Below are 19,979 nucleotides of genomic sequence, written 5' to 3' on the forward strand. Positions count from 1 at the left end.
CTGGGTCTGCAGCAGCTGGTGAGGGAACCAACAAGAGGGCAAAACATACTTGGCCTCATACTCATCAACCTGCCTGCCGAAGATGCATCAGTCCATGATATCATTGGAGGAGTGACCAGAATACAGTCCTTATGGAAACGCAGTCCCGCCATCACATTGAAGATACCCTCCATCATGTTGTGCGGCACTACCACCCTGCTAAATTGGATAGATTTCAAACAGATCTAGCAACTCAAGACTGGGCATCCATGAGGCGCTGTGGGCCATCAGCAACAACAGAATTGTGTTCGAACATGTTTAGTAATAACCTGCTCACTGATGCCCAGTTTGGTCTCAGCCAGGGCCACTCAGCTCCTGACCTCATTACAGCTTTGGTTCAAACATGGACAAAAGAGCTGAATTCCAGAGGTGAGGTGAGAGTGACAGCCCTTGACATCAAGGCAGCATTTGACCAAGTGTAGCATCAAGGAGCCCCAGCAAAACTGGAGTCAATGGGAATTAAGGGGAAAGCTCTGCACTGGTTGGAGTCATACCTAGCACAAAGGAAGATGGTTGTGGTTGTTGGAGGTCAGTCATCTCAGCTCCAGGCCATCACTGCAGGAGTTCCTCAGGGTAGTGTCCAAGGTCCAAACATCTCCAGCTGCTTCATCAATGACCATCCGTCCATCATAAGGTCAGAAGTGGGGATGTTCGCTGATGATTGTACAATGTTCAGCACTATTTGCGACTCCTCAGATACTGAAGCAGTCCATGTCTGAATGCAGCATGAACCTGGACAATTTCCAGGTTTGGGCTGACAAGTGGCAAATAACATTTGTGCTACACAAGTGCCAGGCAATGACCATCTCCAGCAAGACAGAATCTAACCATCACCCCTTGATGTTCAATGGCATTACCACCACTGAATCCCCCACTATAAACATCCTGGGGGTTACCATTGACCAGAAATTGAACTGGACTAGCCATATAAATACTGAGACTACAAGATCAGGTCAGGGGCTAGGTATCCTGTGATGAGTAACTCACCTCCTGACTCCCAACAGCCTGCCCACCATCTATTAGGCACAATCAGGAGTGTGATGGAATACTCTCCGCTTGCCTGGACACTCAAGAAGCTTAACAGCGTCCAGGACAAAGCAGCCCGCTTGATTGGCACCACATCTACAAACATTCACTCCCTCCACCACTGACGCACAATAGCAGCAGTGTGTATCATCTGCAAGATGCACTGCAGGAATTCACCAAGGCGCCTTCAACAGCACCTTCCAAACCCATGACCCCTACCATCTAGAAGGACAAGGGCAGCTGGTGGATGGGAACACCACCACCTAGAAGATCCCCTCCAAGTCACTCACCATCCTGACTTGGAAATATATCGCCGTTCCTTCAATGTCACTGGGTAAAAATCCTGGAATTCCCTTCCTAACAGCACTGTGGGTGTAGCTACACCACATGGACTGCAGAGGTTCAAGAAGGCAGCTCACCACCACCTTTTCAAGGGCAACTAGGGATGGGCAATAAATGCTGGCCCAGCCAGCGAAGCCCAAATTGCATGAATGAATAAAAAACATCACACAGAGCTGTTGGAAGCCCTGAACAGAGTGGCACGCAAGTCGGAGGAGTATGCCCGCCTGCTCTCTGATGAAATGATGCCCACATGAGCGTGTATGGAGGTCTCCACGGGAAGGATGGCGGATGCCATGGAGACACTAATCCAGCAGAATGCGAAGAGGTTGTGCAGACCTGCACTCCATCACGGTAGCCATGAGTGAGTCCCTACTGTGGCAACACGAGCATGAAGCGGGGTGCCTCGACTTTCCTCCAGTTGCTCCTTCCCCTCAATAGGTCAGATCGGGGCTCTTGGGCAACCGAAGGGAGGAGGAGGGGCAGCTAGACACCCCTGGGTCATCCACTCAGGAATCAGAGAGGCTGTCCACTCCCTCTGAATCTGCTTTGCTTGTGACCGCCTCAACCTTAGCCTCTGTCACTGCAGAGGGAGCAGATGACCCACAGAACAGCCAAAGCAAGCCGGAGTTCCAAGGTCTCGGCCCTCAAGAGGACACATACTGAAGTCATCAGAGGCAACAGGGCCAACCATTGCACAGGCCGTCTCCATCCCTGCTGCAGATGTCAGGGCAGCACCTAGAAGTGATAGGCCAAGAAAAGTGAAGAAATTCTGATCACAAGTGGTTGGATGGGTGAATACATTTAGTCATTTTATAATCTAAAAATATATTCACTTTTACTGTATAATGTGTAATGTTGTCTTTCAGCTTTCATGAATCCTCCCCCTGTATTGTCCCCCACTCGCCCCTCCACTATGGCAGTTCAGCTGCACGCAGCTGGACCATGAGTATTCTGGAGGGAGAACTGCATGTGTGACAGGGCCTTTCGGAGCCTTGTGCAAGCACTCTCCCTCGCTGGTGGAGCCTTCCTCCATCACACTCATCTCAGTGTCCTGAGCTTTTTCAATGCTGCCTGCTGGGGTTCTCTCTCAGTTGTCCATCTGAGCTGACCTGCATCTCCACCCAGCCCTACTGTGGCAACACGAGCATGAAGCAGGGAGCGATCGCACTCCCTTGCAGCACCTGCACCCATCCAACATGAAACTCCGCTCACTTTCAACTTCTGTGAATTGGTAGCTATGTTAGAAATAGAGATAGCTTAAGTAAGATATATTGCCATTTGTGGGTGTTGGGAATGATTTTTAGCTTTAATGTTTAAGTTTGATTTTGTATTTCTGTATCTGTGTGCTAAGAAAAGGTCAAGTTGAGTTTTAATTTCGCTTTGAAAGAAGACTGCATTTCTGATGAGTGTTTACGACTGTAAGAGAAGTTAAGCAAACACAAGAGTCGGAAAACTGGGCTGTTGCCTAGCCCTAGGGGTCCAGAGAGGCAGGTCCCTCCCACAGACACACATAGAAGAAACGAGAAACAGCAGTTTTTGAGTTCAGTTTTTCAAGACAACTGCTAGGCAGAAGCAGCCTAGAAGTGGCAGATATGCTAAGTGGGGTGGAGCAGGTGAGGCTGGATAGAAGGCCAGTGATAGATGGGGGAAACAGAGAGATTGCCAAAGATGTTATGATCATAAGGACAAAGGGGTGTTGATGATAGTGGTACTGGCTAAAGGAGGTGCTGACGGTGGTGTTAAGGTCAGAAAGCAAAATTTGAAAATGGCAGGACAAGGGTAAGCACTCTGAAAAGAACAACATGAACAAGTGACAGATGGCCAATGTGGGCCTGGGGTGGGGCGGAGGGGACGGTGGTGGGAAAAAAGATTGAAAATAGGATAAAAGGTGGGGATAAAACAATGAATGAAAATGAAAATAAATAAAAATAAAAATGTGGTTAAAAAATAAAAATTAAAAAATGAAAATGAATATTGAAAAAAGGGGATTAAAAAGGGGTGAGGATGGAGGAGAGAGTTCATGATCTGAAGTTGCTGAACTCAATGTTAAGTCCGGAAGGCTGTAACGTGCCTAGTCGCAAGATGAGGTGCTGTTCCTCCAGTTTGCGTTGAGCTTCACTGGAACAATGCAGCAGGCCAAGGACAGACATGTGGGCATGAGGGCAGGGTGGTGTGTTGAAATGACAAGCGTGGGGCATGTGAAGCAGTGGGGTACTGTTGATGGTTGAGTTGGTGAGAGAGTGTGGAAGAAAGCTTGAATGCATGTGGCGACCCAGAGGAGAGGAATAATGGAATGAGAGTTCAACATCCTGGAGATGAACACTTGTAGGAGGTGGCTGAAAGAAAGAGTGGAATCATCCCAGATTTGCATTAAGCACGGAAGCGGGCGGGTAAAACGACATTTTACCTGCCGACCACAGAAGTGGGTTTTCGTGCCATGTCATCCCAATCCACCACATTATTTATGCACGCCTAAGAAACGCACTGTTTCCATGGCAGGCAGGCTCTCATTTGCCCACCTGCCATCACCCAGCCATTGCTTCACGCTGGGCACCATATTTAAAGTCCAACTACAAGCACACATTTCTGCGCTTCCAGCTCACCACTGCTGCATGCAAGATGTGGTCCTGAAACTGATAAAGACTGCAGGCCCCACATTCAGCGACGCGTCCCTCGAGCACCTTTTGGATGCAATGAATGCCCACAGGGATGTCCTGTAACCCTGCCTTAGCCGTGGAAAGGGCAGCAACAGCACTAAACAGGCTTAGGAGGTGGTGGCAGTGGTGGTTAGCGTCAACACCCTTCAGAAGAGGACAGCCACCCAGTGCCACAAGAGGATGAATGATCTTCTCCATTCCACCAAGGTAAATCACTCTTTTCATCACTGCAAACTCACGCACTCCCAAACCCATCAAACATTCACAGGGCCCTCACTCACTGCCGGTTCAAAGGACATCACCATTCACTCTCTCACACACACTGCCATTGTCCTCATCCCGTCCATGGGACCACTCAACACCCACACAGGCCAGGCATACTTAGCATCTGGTCTGACAGGCATCCTGCTTACACTTTCTCCACCTCTATCATTTAAGACAAGCTGGCACACAACAAGAGGGAGAAGTCACTGACCAGTGGTGGAATGCCCAAAATCAAGGTCTTCATGGACTTTGAAAACTGAGCCATCCAGCTGGTTGGCGAGGATCTAGACCGGTCCTGTGCTGATGGCAGGTTCGGTGCAGCTCTACCAAGTGAGGATCCAGCAGTGCAACATCCATCAGACGACTATGCTGTAAGTGATGTGTCCTGTTTCACAGGCCACTGCCATGCACTAATTATCTCCCCTTGCTTTCGCAGGTACACCTGCCGAACAGCCGATGGAGTCCAAGACTCAAGGCCTCAATGAAGCCCCGAAGAAGCCTCTGAAGAGGGATCTGGAAGTCCCCTTCCCTGATGTCCTGTCACAGTGCTCACCCTCACCCTCCAGCACAGAATCACACACCTTGGTGGGATCTAGCTTTAGGATAGCCCTAGGATCACAATCTGGTGAGCAGATTGTACTCTCCGATCCACAGCAGACAGAGGCAGGGACTCCCCAGGTGTCCAGCACTTGAAGGACAGCTGAAGGCCAGAATTTGCGGAGTCCGAGTCAAATGACGAGCCTCTGGACTTGGTCATGTCACAGTTGCTGGAGCTGCAAAGGCAAACTCGGGAACTTCAGGAAGGAATGTCCACTGCACTCCTCTGGTTACAAGGCACAATGGAGGAGTTACAAGGCACAATGGAGGAGTCCATCCACCTTCACTCTGAGGTGATAGTCAGTATGCCAATGCACTGAGGTCAACACTGGTAGGATGGCTGCTGCCATGGATGCCTTGGTTCAGGACTTCGCTCCTGCACTGCTGCATGGGCTCAACTCCATCGCTGATGCCATAGTTGGCCTCCAACAGTGTGTACACGAGAGGGGTGCTGGGCAGCTTGATCTCACTCCGTCTACCCCTGCTCCTCAAGGAGTCAGCCTGCAGGCCCCCGGGCACCCATAGGGAGGAGAATCAGCAGGTGCACACTCCAGGCCCATGCATCCAGGTAACTCCAAGAGTGTCCAGCCCATCTGAATCCTCCCCTCCTGTAACCTCAGCAGCTCCAGCTTCACAGGCCAAGGAGGGTGACATTGCCACACAGCAGGACCCGAAAAGCAGACTGGGGCCCTTCAAGTCTCAGCCCTCCAGATGATGCCCGCCAAGGTCATCACAGACAGGGTGTAGCAGTCAGAAGGCTGCCTCCACCTCCACTGTGGATGTCCGGAGAGCACCAAGACATAGCGGCAGGATTAGGACGGTTAAGAAGATGTAGTTGCACAGCCTGGGCACGGGTGTTAATCACTTGTACATACTGTTCACTATTGTCAATGAACTCCCAAGAATGTCTCCCTGCCTATTGCTCCTTGTTCTAATGAGTAGTGTTCTTGTCACTCAGATGTGAAACCTTTCTGCACAAAATAAAGGTAGTTGCCTCAGTTCAGGGCCTCTTCCCTTTGCTCTGTGCAGCCTTCAGGCCAAAGTGATGGTCCGGCCTCACACTTACTGGAAACATTACTGATGCCTGCACCTCGGTGGTGCTTGTCATTGCTGCCAGGAGGTAGTGGGCAGGTGCCACAGAGTTCTCTCATTCTCCCGGTGTGCTCTCAGCACCTTTATGGAGGGGATGGCCCCCATCTCCTTAGCATCTGTGACCATTGATGCTGTGCTCCTGAAGGGGTCAGGTGCTGAAGGTGGACAAAGGATCAGGTGCTTCTAAAGTTTCATTGCTGCATCTTTATGATATGACCCTGATCACAGAGCACAAGTGATCTGCCTTGGCCAGACAGGAGCCAGACATTCTCAGAGACTATGTGAAGAATTATGGAATGACCTCATTGCATGTCGTCATTGCCCTCTTGCAATCGAGCGACCATTCGGGCCTCCACTGCATCTCCATAACAGGAGCATTCTCAGAGTGGGTATTCGCACTGCCATGAGCCAGATTGGAATCAAATATTCACAGGTGTGATGTGAGGATCTATGTGGTCACCTCACTGCATGTCGTCATCATCCTCCACAAATCTGGCAGCTATGAGGGCCTCCTGAGTGTGCCTGTCTGGTCTAGACAGTGTGAGAGCCTCATCCCCATTGTCGCCTCCGAGCACCACCTCAGCCTCATCCCCGTCAGTGTCCTCTTCATCGGAGGAGACCTCCAGCTCCTCCATCTCCTCAGCCAGCTCATCTCCCCGTTGCAGCACCAGGTTGTAAAGTGCACAGCAGACAATGACAATGCGTGACAGCCTCTGTGGACTATATTGCAGGGCTCCACCAGACCGGTCCAGGCACTGGAACCACATGTTCAGCATCCCGATGGTCTGCTCCAACAAATTGCAAGCTGCGCCATGAGCCTCATTATAGCATCGCTCTGTTGCAGTCTGAGGCCGCCGCATGGGTGTCATTAGCCATGGCTTCTGTGGGTAGAACTTGTCCCCGAGGAGCCACCCCTGCGGACCCTGGAAGACTTCAGGGATCTGTGACTGACTGAGAATGTAGGTGTCGTGCACACTCCCTGGGAACCATGCGCACACGTGCAGGATGCGTTTCTAGTGATCGCACACCAGCTGCATATCTGCTCTTGCAGATGATGTTGTTCACCATGTGTTGCACGGAGATCTGAGCACCACATGAGTGCAGTTGATTACAGCCTGCACCTGTGGTAAACCCAAGATCTGGGCGAATCCAATCACTCTTGCATCCTGGCTGTCCTGGTCCTGGGTGAAATGCACAAAGTTGTGTGCCCTCGCAAAGATGGCATCCATGACCTCATAGATGCATTTGTGGGTGGAGGCTTGTGAGATCCCACAGAGGTCACCTGTCAAGCCCTGAAAGGAGCCACTGGCATAAAAATTGAGCAGTGCGATCATTTTCACAGCCACTGGCAGTGGATGCCCTTGATGTCCCCATGGCGCCAAATCCTGCAGTAGCTGGCAGATGTTATCGACCAGTTCCCAAGACATGCACAGTCTTCAGCGACACTGGTTCTTGGTCATCTGCAGGAATGAAAGGCAGCACCTATAGACCCTGGGTGTCGCTAAGCGCCGACTAGTGCAGGCAGGAGCCTCAGTCGCTCTCTCCTCTGTCGTCTTCATGGTCTGTAGGCCGTTAAGCATCATCTAGTTTACCAGGCTCCATGATCCTGAAGTAGTTCTCCTGCAGGATGAAAGAGAGAGACACGTGGTTAGCATGGGTGTACTAAGAACCTGTTCTGGTTATGTGTGATGGCCAAATGTGTTTCCCTAATATATGGCCACTTCCCTCGCCCACCCTACCCTCCACCCCGAATGCTTGTATGCTATATTCAACGGTAGGGCTGCCCTTAACTACCCCCTGCCACCAGTCACCTCAACGGCAGGGCTGCCCTTAACCCCGGTCCCCTGAAGCTTGAAGTCCCTGTTGTGGACTGCACAACATTCAAGCTCCCCTCAAGTGCAGGCCACCAAGTGCCCGCCTTTATGTGCTGCGGTGAAACATGCTGGCGTGCTTACCCACTGACATGGACGGATAACCCAGCGGGAGTGGACGATTCTGGCGGGCTGGTCTGATAATGATACAATGAGGCTCCCGACATCCGATGGCGGGAAACGCGGCCCGCTGTTGGCACTCTGAGCGAATGATCGTGAACTGGTTTCCCGCTGTCGTAAAACTGATCACATCACATTGTCCGCTCACATCACCGATCGTGCCCGATGCCAGTGGGTACAGAAAATTCCGCCCAAAGCATCTGTTTGTGAGACGATTCCAAAGCGAGTTCTTGGAAAGTGGAAATGGAAACCCTCATGTGTAATACGGAGTTTAGTGAGACCAGTTGGTTTCTCCTTCAGGAATGCCCAGGTAAATGTGAATATTCCCCAACTTCCTGAAAACCCTGTTCCCAATCCACATTGACATCCTCTTTCTCACACCCAGGGTCCATGTTTGCCTCCTTGTCCCCATCAACCACCATCGCCGTCCCTTCTACCAGTACCAACATACCCTCACCCTTCCACCCTACCAGCTCTCCCTGCCCCCTCTCACACTCACCATTCCATCTTTCTACACCCACCCTGAGTTCGCTCCCCAGGAGGCAATCATTGATTCCACAGAGACCTTCCTTGCACATTTTCCTGGACATTCCATCCTTCCCCCCTTACTCATTCCTGCACCCTTACTCTTTCCCCTCTCTCTGCACTCTCTCCATGCCCCAGGCTCCTTCCTCCCCCCAGACACCTTCCCCCCTCTGAACTCTCTATTCCCCTGATACCTTCCCCCTTTCAAACTCCCTATTCCCCTGATGCCTTCCCCACTTCGAACTCCCTCCCTTATCCTTCCTCCCCCCTTACACCCTCCTCCCCACTTGCACCATTCTCCTCCCTTACACCCTCCTCCCTCTGTATTCCCCCCTGGACACCCTCCTCCCCCCATACTCCCTCCTCCCCTTGGACACCCTCCTTCCTTCTCCCAACCTCACCGCCCACTGACAGCTTCACCCCCCCCCCCAACAATCTCAACCCCTGACACCTATACCCTGCCTGCAAACTCAGCCCCCTGACACCTTCCCCCCAACCAAACCTCATTCCCGCCCCCGACACCTTTGCCTAACATTCCCAACCTCACCTTGCCCACCCGAGGTACACCTTTCTGTCCCACTCACACCTAGACCTTCCTCTCCCCCGCTTCAACTTCACCGATTATCCGTACCAGCCCATGGCGAGGTCCATGAAGTCCTGAAGCAGGTCTGAAGCTGAGTATGTGGAAGATGGTGCAAGCCCACTTTGAAGTTTGTGAAACTCTGAAGCCTCAGTGAAATCGTGGAGACCTCTCACCTTCTGAGAGCTGCTTTGCAGCAGAGCCATGTGCATGAGGATCCATCCACCGTGCAATGCATGTCTTCCTCCAGGCTCTGATAGCTGTAGGGCTGTAGCATCTTCTTCTCCACAGATATCCATGATCTGAGCAAGACACTAAAGGTAAGTCCTGACTTCTGCCTGTCACGCTTGTCCACACGTGTTCTGGATCAGCGTGTTTTCCCATCGGTGTAATGGTAAATCAGACATGGGGGAACAATTCCGGTTGGACCTTACTTTTCACCCCATTAATGGGTTGCAAATCAGGCTCACGATAACCTCTAGTAGGATTTACCATGGCAGTCACCATCAGATGAACCCGCTGTGATTTCACACCAGTGTGAAACTGATTTCTGCCCCTCTTGCCAAATTCTCCCCCCAGCCATGATGCCTCCCACCAACAGCACTGGACATTTCCAGCCCTTAAGACCATAAGACCATAAGACGTAGGAGCAAAAGTAGGCCATTCGGCTGATCGAGACTGCTCTGCCATTCAATGAGATTATGGCTGATCTGATAATCCTCAACTTTCCTGCCTTTTCCCCCAAACCCTTGATTCCCTTACTGATTAAAAATCTGTCTATCTCAGCCCTGAAGATACTTAATGACCCAGCCTCTATAGCCCTGTGAGGTAAAGAATTTCTCAGATTCATTACTCTCTGAGAGAAGAAATTCTTCCTTGTCTTTGTCTTAAATGGATTACCCCTCACTCTGAGATTATGCCCCCTGGTCCTAGACTCTCCCACAAGGGGAAACAACCTCTCAGCATCTACCCTGTCAAACCCCCTAAGAATCTTATATATTTCAATAAGGTCATCTCTCATTCTTCAAAACTCCAATGAATACAGGCCCAACCTACTCAACCTCTCCTCATAAGAAAATACCTCCATACCCAGGATCAACCTAGTGAACCTTCTCTGAACTGCCTCCAATTCCAACATATCTTTCCTTAGATAAGAGGACCAAATAGTATTCTATGTGCGGTCTAACTAGTGCCTTGTATAGTTTTAGAAAGGCTTCTCTATTTTTATACTCCATTCCCTTTGAAATAAAGGCCAACATTCCATTTGCCTTCCCTGTTACCTGTTGAATTTGTATGTTAGCTTTTTGGAATTCATGCACGAGGACTCCCAAATCCTGCTGTACTGTAGCTTTCTGCAGTCTTTCTCCATTCAAATAATAATCAGCTCCTCTATTCTTCCTTCCAAAATGCATAACCTCACATTTTCCCATATTATATTCCATCTACAAAGTTTTTGCCCACTCATTTAACCTGTCTATATCCCTCTGTAGACTCTGTGACATCCTCACCACTTACTTTCCCATCTATTTTTGTGCCATCCCATAAACCTGGCAATAGTACCTTCACTTCCCTCAGCTAAGTCATTAGTATATATTGCAAATAATTGTGGCCCCAGCACTGATCCCTGTGGCACTCCAATAGTTACAGGTTGCCATCCTGAAAATGGTCCACTTATCTCAACTTTCTGTCTTCTTTTAGTTAACCAATCCTCTATCCATGCTAACATACTGCCACCAACACCATTTGCTCTTATCTTATTAAGTAGCCTTATATGCGGTACCTTACTGAAAGCCTTTTGGAAACCCAAATATATTACATCTACTGGTTCCCCTCTATCTATCCTGCTTGTTACCTCCTCAAAGAATTCTAATAAATGTGTCATGCATGATTTTCCCCTTCATGAAGCCATGCTGATTCTGCTTGATTATATTATGATTTCTAAATGCTCTGCTATTACATCCTTTATAATATACTCTTAACATTTTTCCAATAACAGATGTTAAATTAACTGGCCTACAGTTACCTGTTTTTTTTTGTCTCCCTCCCTTTTTGAATAAGGGCATTACATTGGCAGTTTTCCAATTCTCTGGGATTTTTCTAGAATCTAAGGATTCTTGGAAAGTTACTGCCAGTGCATCCACTACTTCCTTTAATATGCTAGGATGCAACCCATCGTGTCCAGGGGACTTATTAGCCTTTAGTTTCCCTTGCACTTTTTCTCTCGTGATAGTTATTGTATTTATTTCCTCCCCCCCACCACTGCTTTTGACGCTTGATTGTTTATATTTTTGGAATGCTACTAGTGTCTTCTACCATGAAGACTGATGCAAAGTAGGTTCAACTCCTCTGCCATTTCCTGATGCCCTATTATTATTTCCACAGCCTCATTGTCTTAGAGGCCTATGTTCACTTTGGCCTCTCTTTCCTTTTTATACATTTAAAGAAACTCTTACTGTCCATTTTTATATTATTTGTTAGTTCACTCTCAAATTTTTTTTTGGTCATTTGTTGGTTTTTAAAACGTCCCCTATCCTCTGGCTTCCTGCTAATCTTTGCCACATTGTTATGCTTTTTGTTTCAATTTATTTCGATTTGATACTATCCTTAACTTCCTTCGTTAACCATAGTTGGTTTATCCTTTTCCTAGAATCCTTCTTTCTCATGAAGATATATCTTTGTTGTGAGTCATAAACTATTTTCTTAAATGTCAGACATTGTTCATCAACCATCTTTTCTGCTAAACTCCTTTCACAGTCCACTCCAGCCAACTCTGCCCTCACTGCTTTGTAACCACCCTTATTTAAGTTTAGCACAGTTGTTTGCGACCAAGTTTCTCACTCTCAAACTGAATGCTAAATTCTACCAAGTAATGGCCATTGTTTCCTAGGGAATCTTTTACTCTGAGATCATTTAGTAAACCTGCCTCATTACACATTACCAGATCCAAAATAATCTGATCCTTGGTTGGATCCACAACATATTGTTCTAGGAAATTGTCATGAATACATTCCATGAATTCTTGCTTGTGGTTACCTCTGCCAGTTTGATTTCCCCAATCTACATGAAGATTAAAGTCATCCATGATTAATGTACTGCCATTTTTACATGCCCTCATTATCTCCTGATTTATTTCCTGTCTTACAGTATAGCTACTGTTAGGGGACCTATAGGCTACTCCCGTCAGAGTCTTCTTCCCCTTGTTATTTCTTACCTCCACCTATATGGAGTCTACATCTTCCAATCCAAGATCATTTCTTGTTATCCTACTTATTCCATCTTGTACTAACAAAGCTACCCCACCACCCTTTCTCTCCTGCTTGTCCTTTTGAAAAGTCACATATCCCTGAATATTTAGTTCCCAGCTTCAATACACTTGTAACCTCGTCTCCATAATGGCTATAACTTCATACCTATTAACTTCTATTTATGCTGTTAATTCATTTACTTTGTTCCAAATACTATGTGCATTTAAATAAAGAGCCATTAATTTTGCATTTTTAAAATCATTTTCCCCCCTTTGACCCGATTTGCTTTTTTTTATGTTTGTACATTTTGTCCCTTTCTGTCACACTCTGGATATCATTACTAAATAGCTGCCCTGCAATGCTGCCATATCCTTTTGCTTTGTTAGCCTATGTATCCCGTCTCCAGAACCCTCCCCCATTTCTCTAGAGTATTTTGTTTTTTTGCAAAAATATACTTTATTCATAAATCTTCAAAAAAATTTCGAACTATTTCAATATCACCATTACAAAAATACAATCAGGTTCAACTTTTACAACATGAATCACAAGGTGTATCAGCACAAACAATGAATATTACAATCATTGGCAGACATTCATTTTAAGCTGTATAGCCTGAGGGGCTCTTTACAGTTCCCAGCCCCCCAGTGCACTGTGGCAGAAAGGTCTTAGGCAGCGACCCTTCCCCATTGCGCCTTTGTGGTGGCTGCCCCAAGCTTAACTGTGTCCCTCAGCACGTAGTCCTGGACCTTGGAATGTGCCAGTCTGCAACACTCGGTCGGGGACAACTCTTTGCGCTGGAAAACCAACAAGTTCCGGGCAGACCAAAGAGCGTCTTTCACCGAGTTGATGATCCTCCAGCTGCAGTTGATGTTTGTCTCAGTGTGTGTCCCTGGGAACAGCCTGCAGAGCAGAGTCCTCTGTCACAGAACTACTCGGGATGAACCTTGACAGAAACCACTGCATCTCTCTCCAGACCTTCTTCTCAAAGACACAATCTACAAGGAGGTGAACAATGGTCTCTTCCCCACCACAGCCACCTCGAGGGCAACGTGCAGAGGGGGTGAGACTCCTGGCATGTAGGAAGGATCTTACAGGGAGGGCCTTTCTCACCACCAGCCAAGCTACGTCTTGGTGCTTGTTGGAAAGTCCTGGCGATGAGGCATTCTGCCAAATGACTTTGTCAGTCTGCTCAGGGAATCATCCCACAGGATCCACCCTCTCCTTTTCCCTCAGGGCCTTTAAGACATTACGTGCCGACCACTGCCTGATGGACTTGTGGTCAAAGGTGTTTCTCTGCATAAATTTTCCCGCGAGGGACAGGTGGTACAGCAAGGTCCAACTACTTGGAGCGTTCCGCGGCATCGTGGCCAGACCCATCCTTCGTAACACTGGGGACAGGTAGAACATCAGCATGTAGTGACACTTGGTGTTTGCATACTGAGGGTCTACACACCGCTTGATGCAGCCGCACACAAAGGTGGCCATCAGTATGAGGGCGATGTTGGGCACGTTTTTTCCCCCTTTATCTAGAGGCTTGTACATCGTGTCCCTGCGGACACGATCCATTTTCGACCTCCAGATTAAGCGGAAGATGGCTCGGGTGATCGCCACCACACAGGAGTGTGGAATGGGCCAGACCTGCACCACGTACATCAACAGCGAGAGTGCCTCACACCTGATGACCAGGTTCTTACCCGCAATGGAGAGGGAGCGTCGCTCCCACATGCCCAGTTTCCTTTTCACCATAGACACTCGCTCCTTTCAGTTTCTAACGCGTGCCCTGGTCCCTCCGAACCATATCCCCAGCACCTTCAGGCCGTCAGCCCTGACAGTGAAGGGGACAAAGGATCGGTCAGCCCAGTTCCCAAAGAACATGGCCTCACTCTTCCCATGATTTACCTTGGCTCCTGAGGCCAGTTCGAACTGGTCGCAGATGTGGATAAGTCTGTGCACCGACAGCGGATCTGAGCAGAAGATGGCGACACAAAAAAGTTATGATGAAATCTTTATAAAATGCTAGTTCAGCCTGAACTGGAGTATGGCGTCCACTTCTGGACACCACACTTTTGTAAGGATGTGAAGATCTTAGAGCGAGTTCAGAAAAAAATTTGCTGGAATGGTTCCAGGAATGAGGAGTGAGTTAATGGATGGATTGGAAGCTGTGATTGTTCTCCTTAGAGTGGAGAATGTTGAAAGATTTGATAGAGATATTCAAAATTGTGAGCGGTTCCAGAAATAAGGAAGAATGAGGAATGAGTTAATGCATGGATTGGAGAAGCTGTGATTGTTCTCCTTAGAGTGGAGAAGGTTGAGAGATTTGATAGAGATATTCAAAATTTTGAGGGGTTGGGGCAGAGTATATAGAGAGAAACTGCTACCATTGGCAGAAGAGTCTAGAACCAGAGGGCACCAAAGTAAGGTGAATGGCAAAAGAACTGATAGTGACATGAGCAAAAGCCTTTTTACACAGCAAATAGTTAGGATCTGGAATGTACTGCCTGAAAGATTGGTGGAGTGAAGTACGATTGTGGTATTCAGAAGAGAATTAGGTAAGTACTTGAAGGAAAGCAATTTGCTGGACTAGGGTAAAGGGAGAGGGAGTGAGACTAGCTGAGCTGCTCTTCCAGAGAGCCGATTTGGGCACCAAGGCTGAATGGCCTCCTTCTGTGGTGTGATTGTTCTATGATTCTATGTTTCAATGAATTGGCAAAGTTTATACAAGTGGAGGAAGTTCATTTTGACCTTGCGCAACAGTGTAAAATGGATATTAATGAAATGATAGCCTATTTTACATCTCCCTTGATTTTTATTTCAATCAGGAGAGATGGAAATTGGGCTGCCGAGTCATTATCTATCACCTCTTTTATACTATCACAAAAGTCAAAATGACCCTGTAGTGTTTATAGTCAATCTGAAATGTTACTACGTTTAACTTGATGACATATCCTTCTTTAGCATCTTGACTGCTCTTATGGCCATGGGAGATAACATGAGACGACACAGTTAAAGACAAGCATCCACGCTATTATTGCAGAATTGCCTCATTCGAGCACAACACCGTCCAGGCATTAAAAAGCACTAGGGAACTGAACGAGAATTAAAATAACATTTGCAGTGAAATAAACATGGGAGACAAGAAAGCCAAATATCCTCACAAGTACAAGGAACAAATGATTTAACAAAATGAACTTTGGAATTAATAGGGGAGAGCCTGCAAGAGAGAAAAACAAGATATAGCTGAAGGATAAAAACAAAAAACTGCGGATGCTGGAAATCCAAAACAAAAACAGAATTACCTGAAAAAACTCAGCAGGTCAGGCAGCATCGGCGGAGAAGAAAAGAGTTAACTTTTCGAGTCCTCATGTTCTGCTGAAGGGTCATGAGGACTCGAAACGTCAACTCTTTTCTTCTCCGCTGATGCTGCCAGACCTGCTGAGTTTTTCCAGGTAATTCAGTTTTTGATATAGCTGAAGGATATTGTTTCATTGAATGGTTGAGGTCTAGACAAGAGTTTTGGAGTAAAACCAAAATATTGCAGCTGCTGGAAATCTGAAATAAAAACAAAAATTGCTGGAAAAACTCAGCAGGCCTGGCAGCATCTGTGGAGAGAAAAACGGAGATAATATTTTGAGTCCATATGACGCTCTTCAGAACTAAAAATAGTTTGGGGGATTGTCTTATCTCTCAAAGTATGCTGCTCAAGTTTGTAGTTTTTTAAAAAATCATTATGCTTTATTTGTAGCAAGTATTTACACATTTGGACCTCTACAAGAAGTTGGAGCTTCTCCACCTTCCAGATCTCTCTCACAGCCCAATGTGATCTGACATTATTATTGCATCAGTAATTGTTTCTGATGTCAACCCTTTACTCTACAAGTGTGATTCACTCTTTTTTTTTGTACATTTTAAAATACAATCAATGATGAATGCCTAGAGCTACAGGTGGGGCCTGGAGCCTCTTGATTTGCAACAGGACCTGCAGGTGGATACCCATGAGGCTGGAGCAGGAGCTGCAGGTGGAGCCTCGTGAGGCTGGAGCAGGAGCTGCAGGTGGAGCCTCGTGAGGCTGGAACAGGACCTGCAGGTGGAGCCTCGTGAGACTGGAGCAGAAGCTGCGGGTGGAGCCTCGTGAGGCTGGAGCAAGAGCTGCAGGTGGAGCCTCGTGAGGCTGGAGCAGAAGCTGCAGGTGGAGCCTCGTGAGGCTGGAATAGGAGCTGCAGGTGGAGCCTCGTAAGTCTGGAGCAAGAGCTGCAGGTGGAACCTCGTGAGGCTGGAGCAAGAGCTGCAGGTGGAGCCTCGTCACGCTGGAGCAGAAGCTGCAGGTGGACCCTTGTGAGGCTGGAGCAGAAGCTGCAGGTGGAGCCTCGTGAGGCTGGAATAGGAGCTGCAGGTGGAGCCTCGTTAGGCTGGAGCAAGAGCTGCAGGTGGAACCTCGTGAGGCTGGAGCAAGAGCTGCAGGTGGAGCCTCGTGAGGCTGGAGCAGAAGCTGCAGGTGGAGTCTCGTGAGGCTGGAGCAGAAGCTGCTGGTGGAGCCTCATGAGGCTGGAGCAGGAGCTGCAGGTTGCACCTCGTGAGGCTGGAGCAGGAACTGCAGGTGGAGGCTCTTGAGGCTGGAACAGGAGCTGCCGGTGGAGCTGCTCGATGTTGGAGCAAGAGCAGCAGGTGGAGCCTCGTGAGGCTAGAGTAAGAGCTGCAGGTGGAGCATCGTGAGGCTGGAGCAGGAGCTGCAGGTGGAGCCTCATGAGGCTGGAATAGGAGCTGCAAGTGGAGCCTCCTGAGGCTGGAACAGGAGCTGCAGGTGGAGCCTCATGAGGCTGGAGCAGGAGCTGCAGGTGGAGCCTCGTGAGGCTGGAGCAGGAGCTGCAGGTTGCACCTCGTGAGGCTGGAACAGGAGCTGCAGGTGGAGTCTCGTGAGGCTGGAGCAGAAGCTGCTGGTGGAGCCTCGTGAGGCTGGAGCAGGAGCTGCAGGTTGCACCTTGTGAGGCTGGAGCAGGAACTGCAGGTGGAGGCTCTTGAGGCTGGAACAGGAGCTGCCGGTGGAGCTGCTCGATGTTGGAGCAAGAGCAGCAGGTGGAGCCTCGTGAGGCTAGAGTAAGAGCTGCAGGTGGAGCATCGTGAGGCTGGAACAGGAGCTGCAGGTGGAGCCTCGTGAGGCTGGAGCAGGAGCTGCAGGTGTAGCCTCACGATGTTGGAGCAGGAGCTGCAGGTATAGCCTCGTGAGGCTGGAGCAGGAGCTGCTCGTGGAGTCTCATGAGGCTGGAGCAAGAGCTGCAGGTGGAGCCTTGCGATGTTGGAGCAGGAGCTGCAGGTGGACCCTCGTGAGGCTGGAACAGGAGCTGCAGGTGGAGCCTCGTGAGACTGGAACAGGAGCTGCAGGTGGAGCCTTGCGATGTTGGAGCAGAAGCTGCAAGTGGACCCTTGTGAGGCTGGAACAGGAGCTGCAGGTGGAGCCTCGTGAGGCTGGAGCAGGAGCTACAGGTGGAGCCTCGCGATGTTGGAGCAGAAGCTGCAGATGGAGCCTCGTGAGGCTGGAGCAGGAGCTGCTCGTGGAGTCTCATGAGGCTGGAGCAAGAGCTGCAGGTGGAGCCTCGCGATGTTGGAGCAGGAGCTGCAGGTGGACCCTTGTGAGGCTGGACCAGGAGCTGCAGGTGGAGCCTCGTGAGGCTGGAACAGGAGCTGCAGGTGGAGCCTCGCGATGTTGGAGCAGGAGCTGCAGGTGGACCCTCATGAGGCTGTAACAGGAGCTGCAGGTGGAGCCTCGTGAGGCTGGAGCAGGAGCTGCAGGTGGAGCCTCGTGAGGCTGGAGCAGGAGCTGCAGGTGGAGCCTCATGAGGCTGCAGCAAGAGCTGCAGGTGGAGCCTCGTGAGGCTGGAGCAGGAGCTGCAGGTGGAGCCTCGCGATGTTGGAGCAGGAGCTGCAGGTATAGCCTCGTGAGGCTGGAACAGGAGCTGCAGGTGGAGCCTTGCCGTGTTCGAGCTTTGCCAAGCCAGTGGATCCTCGACCAAGTGGAGCATCCAGCAGCAGGTGTAGAGCTGTGCAGCCTTTGGAAGAAGACGGGGAGGAGAGGCATAAAGCGATGAGGTAGTTTTGAATGCTAAAAGAGGGGGTGAAGATGAAACTCTTGTTAAGCTCTCGGATGTGTGCAGTTGGAACCCTATCAGGAGCAAAGGAAGAGCAGTGGGGGAGGAATGGAACCGTGAGCTGGGGGGAGCATTCAGAGGGAAGGGTCTGTGGTATCATTTGCAGAATTTGGGGGGGAAAATGAGGGAATTGGTGGTATGATGGAATAGTTGTGAAGGGGGGAAGGTGTGGGTAACACTGAGGGGTGGGGATGGGGGGGTAAAAGGTATTGAAGCAAGCGTCAAAATTAACATGTAGCATGGCTGCTCTATAACTACCCTGAGCCTCGAAGTCCAGATAGGGAAATGCTGGATTAGAGTAGGGTCATCGGGTAGGTGGAGCTGCAGGTCAGCTCAGCTGGACAACAAAAGGGGAACCCCACCATATAGTTCTAACTAGGCAAAGGCTGTGAAGAGCAAAGGAACAGTGTGTGGGAGAAAACAAAAACAGAATTACCTGGAAAAACTCAGCAGGTCTGGCAGCATCGGCGGAGAAGAAAAGAGTTGACGTTTCGAGTCCTCATGACCCTTCGACAGAACTTGAGTTCGAGTCCAAGAAAGAGTTGAAATATAAGCTGGTTTAAGGTGTGTGGGGGGGTGGGGGGCGGAGAGAGACAGAGAGAGAAGTGGAGGGGGGGTGTGGTTGTAGGGACAAACAAGCAGTGATAGAAGCAGATCATCAAAAGATGTCACCAGCAATAGAACAAAAGAACACATAGGTGTTAAAGTTGGTGATATTATCTAAACGAATGTGCTAATTAAGAATGGATGGTAGGGCACTCAAGGTATAGCTCTAGTGGGGATGGGGAGAGCATAAAAGATTTTAAAATATTTAAAAATAATGGAAATAGGTGGGAAAAGAAAAATCTATATAATTTATTGGAAAAAAAAGGAAGATGGAAACAGAAAGTGGGTGGGGATGGGGGAGGGAGCTCACGACCTAAAGTTGTTGAATTCAGTATTCAGTCCGGAAGGCGGTAAAGTGCCTCGTCGGAAGATGAGGTGTTGTTCCTCCAGTTTGCGTTGGGCTTCACTGGAACAATGCAGCAAGCCAAGGACAGACATGTGGGCAAGAGAGCAGGGTGGAGTGTTAAAATGGCAAGCGACAGGGAGGTTTGGGTCATTCTTGCGGACAGACCGCAGGTGTTCTGCAAAGTGGAAGTGAAGCCCAACGCAAACTGGAGGAACAACACCTCATCTTCCGACTAGGCACTTTACAGCCTTCCGGACTGAATATTGAATTCAACAACTTTAGGTCGTGAGCTCCCTCCCCCATCCCCACCCACTTTCTGTTTCCCCCTTCCTTTTTTTTCCAATAAATTATATAGATTTTTCTTTTCCCACCTATTTCCATTATTTTTAAATATTTTAAAATCTTTTATGCTCTCCCCATCCCCACTAGAGCTATACCTTGAGTGCCCTACCATCCATTCTTAATTAGCACATTCGTTTAGATAATATCACCAACTTTAACACCTATGTGTTCTTTTGTTCTATTGTGG

Source organism: Carcharodon carcharias, chromosome 12 (assembly GCF_017639515.1).
Source record: "Carcharodon carcharias isolate sCarCar2 chromosome 12, sCarCar2.pri, whole genome shotgun sequence".
NCBI lineage: Eukaryota > Metazoa > Chordata > Chondrichthyes > Lamniformes > Lamnidae > Carcharodon > Carcharodon carcharias.